Genomic DNA, 7,367 nt, shown 5'->3' on the forward strand with positions numbered 1-7,367 from the left:
TTTTTCTTTTTTTAGGTCTTGTAAAAAGCTTTGATTAAGAGACAGGAGAGGGTGGATTTATATGGTTTGCTTTTTTTTTTTTTTTAAATATGGCAAGGGATATCCAGACAAGGGCATTGCTCTTTCAATTAGTAACGCAACAAAAATATGGATGTTATGTTAGTACAAAAAAAAAAAAAAAAAACTGGAAAGGATTTTTGGACAAAGGATGGTTTGAAAACTGTAGATGTTTCCAAAGCCTCTTTTGCAGCTATTTTGAAAGCCATTATCAACAAGTGGAAATAAAGGGGCTCTACAATAACGATCCAAAGAACAGGGCACCTGTCAAAAGCTGATGTAAAAACAAGATGAAAACTTGTCAAGGAAGCTGCCAAAAGACTTATAGTAACTATAAATGAGCTTGCTGCATGTGACAATGATATCCTGCAGTCTTCACATGTCTGGCCATGGGACCAGGATGACCAGACATAAGCCATAAACATAAGCCAAGTGGGGGAATACAAACTGTCGGCAGGCCACCAAGTCCCAGGATGAACTCCAGACGAGTCGGCGTTAGGCAGAAGTCAGCACTGGGAGATCAATCAGAAGCAGCACCTCAAACGAGGGTTTGAGACGCAATATTCAGATGCAGGCAGGAAGGTCAGACACCAGCAGACAGAACAAAAATACAAGGGAATATACTAGAAAATATAATATTACATAATACATATCCATATGGAAACTTGTATTATGCTAATATTTTTCAGCAAATCACAAATTAACCATGAACCACTAAATACTACAAAAAACAAAAAATTTTATAGTGTGTGTGTGTGTGTGTGTGTAATACAGGTACAGGGTTGTGAAAGGTTACTTTTCAAATATATTTTGTTACAGATTACAAAATGCATGCTTTAAAAAGTATTTTTATATATAATTCATTTAAGTAACTTAATCTAAATACTTTGGAATATGTTGGAATACTTAAGGTAAGTAAGGGGCATATTAACTTTGATGTGTTGTTTTTATGTTAACCACCTCTAAATAAAAATGGGTGGCATGAATATATTTATAACAAACATTAATGAATAAATAAATAAATCAAATAAATAAATGTTTTAAATAAAACAATTTGAACATAGAAATATAAAATGATGGGAAGAAAATATGTTTTTAAATATGAAATTGAAACCGCCAGTAGGTGGTGGCAAAGATTTTTGTTTTTGGAGACGTGACCTCAGTAATACAATAATACAGTAAGCTTTTAATGAAGCAGCTCAACATTCCCATGGTGGATGGAAAACAAGATTTTACATTTAAACCTTAATATACTGACTGCAATGTTACATCACAGTATAAATATTTTATTGCACATATATACTCATATATTATATATATGTTTAAATAGCTATACTAAAACACAGAGTACCACATTTTATGTAAATCTGTATATTATGAAGTTTATTATTGAATATACAATTTCATACATTAAAATAAATACTTTGTCACATATTTTTCAATATGAAATGTACCAATTCCTTATGCATTATTCAATATGTTGTAATATATTAACACAAAATACTGTTCAGTATATTTTCAATATAGCCTACATTAAGTAAGTTTAAATACTGATTAAAATATGAGTAAATATATTTTCTTTGCATAAAGGAATTAAGGCAAGTGAATAGTTTGATTGATAGCATTGGTCCCAGAGGCAAAGTTGTTCAGAATAAGGAGATCTGTCATATGATATGAAGATCTACTGTTTATGTGAATATTTTTTTTTTTTTTTTTTTTGCAATTTGGGGCAATTTACCATATAAATATTGAGTTTTTGAAGCCTTTTTAACTGTTATAGTGCCACCTATGGTCCAATCTCCATTAAACTGTGCATGCTTGTTAAGAGTCACCTGACATACAGTGGTGTGAAAAAGTGTTGGCCCCCTTCCTGATTTCTTATTTTTTTGCATGTTTGTCACACTTTAATGTTTCAGATCATCAATCAAATTGAAATATCAGTAAAAGCAATGTGTCTGTTACAGCGCTGTGGAGGAATGTTAGTCCACTCATCTAAGCAGAATTGTTGTAATTAATGTCACATTGGAGGGTTTTTGAGCATAAACTGCCTTTTTAAGGTCATGCCACAGCATCTCAATAGGATTCAGGTCAGGACTTTGACTAGGCCACTCCAAAGTCTTCATTTTGTTTTTCTTCAGCCATTCAGAGGTGGAATTGCTGGTGTGTTTTGGATCATTGTCCTGCTGCAGAATCCAAGTTCGCTTCAGCTTGAGGTCACGAACAGATGGCCGGACATTCTCCTTCAGGATTTTTTGGTAAACAGCCGAATTCATGGTTCCATTTATCACCACAATTCTTCCAGGTCCTGAAGCAGCAAAACAGCCCCAGACCATCACACTACCACCACCATATTTTACTGCTGGTATGATGTTCTTTTTCTGAAATGAGGTGTTACTTTTACGCCAGACGTAATGGGACACACACCTTCCAAAATTAAAACTTTTGTCTCGTCAGTCCACAGAGTATTTTCCCAAAAGTCTTGGGGATCATCAAGATGTTTTCTGTCAAAACTGAGACGAGCCTTTATGTTCTTTTTGCTCAGCAGTCGTTTTCGTCTTGGAACTCTGCCATGCAGACCATTTTTGCCCAGTCTCTTTCTTATGGTGGAGTCATGAACACTGATCTTAAATGAGGCAAGTGAGGCCTGCAGTTCTTTGGATGTTGTTGCGGGGTCTTTTGTGACCTCTTGGATGAGTCATCGCTGTGCTCTTGGGGTAATTTTGGTCGGCCGGTCACTCCTGGGAAGGTTCTCCACTGTTCCATGTTTTTGCCATTTGTGAACAAAGGCTCTGACTGTGGTTCGCTGGAGTCCCAAAGCTTTAGAAATGGCTTTATAAACTTTTCCAGACTGATAGATCTCAATTACTTTCTTTCTCATTTGTTTCTGAATTTCTATGGATCTCGGCATGATGTCTAGCTTTTCAGGATCTTTCGGTCTACTTCACTTTGTCAGGAAGGTCCTATTTAAGAGATTTCTTGATTGTGAACAGGTGTGGCAGTAATCAGGCCTGGGTGTGGCTAGAGAAATTGAGCACCGGGTGTGATAAACCACAGTTTTAACAGGGGGGCAAACACTTCTTCACACAGGGCAATGTAGTTTTGGTTTTGTTTTCAAAAAATAAAAAAAAACACCACATAAACACTTCACTTTTTTTATACTTGTCTAATATTTCAATAATATTTAAAATCTTAAAAATAAAAGATACAAAAAAATACAAAAAAAAAAAAAAAAAAAAAAAAAAAAATTCAAAAAGTTTTGAGATTTTGTTTACGTTTTATAAGCTTTTGGGTAAATTTGGACACACCTCTTTTCTAAATGACCCTGTTATATCTAACCAAAGGACAAAATTCAAAATTGTTTTTTTTTTTTATAATTATTGACCTAGTCCAGAGAATATTGCTGCAGTGGCGTGATCGAGATTAAGCAAAAAACCTAGGACTAGTTCACGAAAGTAGGTATGAAGAAAGTATGTAAGAAAGTATGTCCAGGAAACTTCGCATGCTTGGTCAGAGTAATCGGACACGTTTTCACCAAGATTCGTAAAGTTTTGAGTTTTTGTTTAGGTTTTATAGGCTTTTATAGGTATATTTGACCACACTCCTTTTCTTAATTATCCCGTTAAAGGTAAACAAAGGACAAAATTCAACATGTTTTTGATAATTATTGATCTAGATAGTCCAGAGAATATTACTACAGTAATTTGGTTCCGATTGGGCGAAAAACCTAGGACTAGTTCGCAAAAGTAGGTTTTAACATTTGTAAATAATTAATGAACAATTTGATTGACAGCAATGGTTTTTGAGGCAAAGTTGTACATTATGAGGAGGTCTATCAAACGATATGCATACTGTGTGGATATGTGAAACACCACGTGATAACAGAGCCAAAAAACTTGTTAGCGCCAACTAGTGGCCTATTTCTTTCAAAATACTTACAGACCTTTAGGGCCATGAGTCGAACATGCCCAACAAGTTTCATTCTGATCGACCTTCGTTAACCTTGTTTAATAGGTGCTTATTTGTTTGGCCACTGGCAGCCATGTTTATTTGAGATATGCAAATGTCCTTATAGAACCTTATGCCCCTTCAGACTAAGACACTACATAGCAATTTTCAAGTCGATCGGACCAACGGTTGCATAGTTATAGCTTTTTTAAAGATTTTTCCCTCCTATAGCGCCACCAAGTGCCAAAGCTGTGCAATTTTTGTTTTTATTTGACCAAAAAAATGGGTTCATACACGTGTATGGAGTTTGGTGAAGATAGCTCATTCTGTTCAAGAATTATCTCCATTTTACTAAAATTGGCCCCGCCTCTTTTGAAAGTTTTAGCGCCCCTTTGCAACCCTGAGTTGAAAGTTAAACTTTTTTTTTTTTTTTTTTTATATACATATATATATTTATAATCACTGTCCATAGAGTATTTCTGCACTGGTTCTGATCGGGCAAAAAAACCTTGAACTAGTTTTTTAAATAATCTTGAATATTTAATTAACAGTTTTATTGACAACATTGGTCCCAGAGGCAAAGTTGTTCAGCATGAGGAGATCTATCGTATGATATGGAAATTTAGTGTATGTGTGAATATTTGAACTTTTTTTTATAATTGGAATATTGTGTTGTTGTTTGTTTTCTACTGTTATAGCGCCACCTATGGTCCGATATTCATGAAACTTTGCATGCTTATTAAGTTTCATTGGACACATATTTTCACTGAGTTTCATAAAGTTTTGAGTTTTTGTTTAGGTTTTATAGGCATTTGGGTATGTTTTGGCCACGCCCTTTCTCTAAATGACACTGTTAAAAGTAACGAAAGGACAAAATTCTTTTTTTTTTTTTTTTTTTTTTTTGATAATTATTGATCTAGAGAGTCCAGAGAATTAGACTGCAGTGGTTTGATCCAGATTGAGCAAAAAAACTAGAACTAGTTTGCAAAAGTAGGTTTTTAATTTAAGGGGGTCTGAATACTTTCCGTACCCACTATATAAGCACACACACTCCTGTTTACTGTACACACACAAAATTTTACTGTTTGCATTTCTACAATCCTCTTTCCTTAGCTCAAGTATGCAAACCTCTTTGCCACATTCACTGGAAAATGTATTACATTGAAAGTTACTTTTTTAAATGAAAATGGCAACATGATTGTTTAATAAAGTATGCGTTCATACAGTATGTGCTTCATTTTCACTGGAGGAAGCAGCTGTGGTGTGATGAGGAGTGAACCAGTGAAAACTTAGGCTTCAGTAGATGGGAAACCAAATTATATTTTGTAAACTATTTATGACAAAGAACAGAACTGCACATATGCAGATATTAAAACAATCTATCAATAAACACACACCTTGTCCTCTGTTTCTCGTTCTGCAGCGTCGCAGTCTGCAGATTGAAAAAGAATGCTCTAAAAGACGGGGAGGAGTCAATCAAAGTATGCCACCATTTTCATTTAAAGGGGACAGAGGCGATCATGAATTTGTGTACAGTTTATGGAGGTAATCGCAAAATTTTAGGGGGACTGAGTAATCATTTTATGGCTATAGCCCCCCTAAAAATGGCCTAGCAATACCCATGCTGGATCTACATTAACATTACATCTTAACACCTTTTTAATAAAAAAATAAAAAGAACAGATCATAGATCATATATTTTGTCTATAACCTATAAAACAGCTTTGTAGGAAGATTTCAATACATGAGGATTCTGAATGAGATTTTTTTAGCAAGCCATTAAATGACTTCAGACTCGACTCGGTCTCATGACCAAAAACTCGAGACTTGACTCAGTCTCTTTCTCAGTCTATTTCTTTATCGTCTATTTTTTATTATTGAAATCTATTTTATACAGCATCATTTTCATTTCTATAAACGTGTGAATATATCCTCTATCGTATTCTACAACAGAAACAATCAGAGCGCCTTGTTATCGCTAGTTTTATTTTGATTTCCCGAGTCCGCTAGTAGCTTATAGCCCATTAGCATCACCAGCGTGGTTGTCGCTAAACCCGCCTGCATCGCTAATACTCTATCCACACACATTACAATTTCTCTACTCACTGTTACTTGCTTTAATGGTGGATGTATGTCTACCTTTTAATGCAGGTGACGACACGTTCAAGCTGCATTCGGTGCAGCTCGAGCTGGAGGCCGTGGAGAAGCAGATTCGGGTCCTGGAGCAGAGGCAGGCCCAGCTGAGAGAGCGGAGAGCCGCGCTGGAAACCTCCCGGGCTGACGCTCACAAGTCCAGGTTAAGTATGCAGTGTGCTACTAACAGTCCCACCACCTCCACCCCGTGTGTTTCTCTGCACAGGCCCGGTGCACCCAGGACACGATCTGCCCAGATGTCCTTCACGCCGGCGCCGGGACACCACGGACCCTGGGTGCATCCGCAGCGGAGGACGCGAGCCAGGCCCCGGGTGACGACCTCTTCCCCTCCGGTCTTCTAGATCTCCACACAGAACCGCTTCGCTCCCCTCCGCGAGACGGAACGCGATGCTGTGATCGTCGGAGACTCCATCGTCCGACACGTCCGTGCTACGTTAGCCGAAGGTAAAGTGCACACACACTGTTTCCCTGGTGCTCGTGTTCTTGATGTTTTTTCTGCGCAGATACCCACGATCCTGAAGGCCGACGAGAGCCCCAGAGCGGTCGTGCTTCACGCCGGGGTTAATGACCCCACGCAGCAGCAGACGGAGACGCTGAAGAGGGACTTCAGGAGCCTGATCGAGACGGTTCGCAGCACGACGCCCGCGGCGACGATCATCGTGTCAGGACCACTGCCCACGTATCGACGAGGACACGAAAGGTTCAGTAGACTTTTTGCTAAGAAAAAATCTTATCGTGATTAAACCAGAAAAACGTAAAATAAATGAACAAAAACAATTTCTAAAGTTTGGGCTCATAAACATAATTCTTAATAACTCTTAATCGTACGCTAGATTAAATTATATCGCATATGATATAGATGATATAGATACCATACCTCAAAGTGATGATGTTACTGACCATTTCCTTGTATCGTGCATTCTGCGTATTGATGATAATAACTATATGGCTTCGCGTTATCGTCCGGGCAGAACTATTGTTCCATACACATGAACTAGACAAAATGACTGGCAACATGGGCACTATATTCTCTAATACATTAGAAGCTGTTGCCCCCATCAAACTGAATTATTCCTTCTCAATATTATTAACTCATCGTTATCTTTAGGTCACTTCCCAAAACCATTCAAGCTGGCGTTTATTAAGCCTCTTATTAAGAAACCACAACTAGATCCTAGTGAACTGGCAAATTGCAGACCCATTTCAAATCT

Source organism: Cyprinus carpio, unplaced genomic scaffold (genome assembly GCF_018340385.1).
Source record: "Cyprinus carpio isolate SPL01 unplaced genomic scaffold, ASM1834038v1 S000006634, whole genome shotgun sequence".
In the NCBI taxonomy this organism is placed as follows: domain Eukaryota; kingdom Metazoa; phylum Chordata; class Actinopteri; order Cypriniformes; family Cyprinidae; genus Cyprinus; species Cyprinus carpio.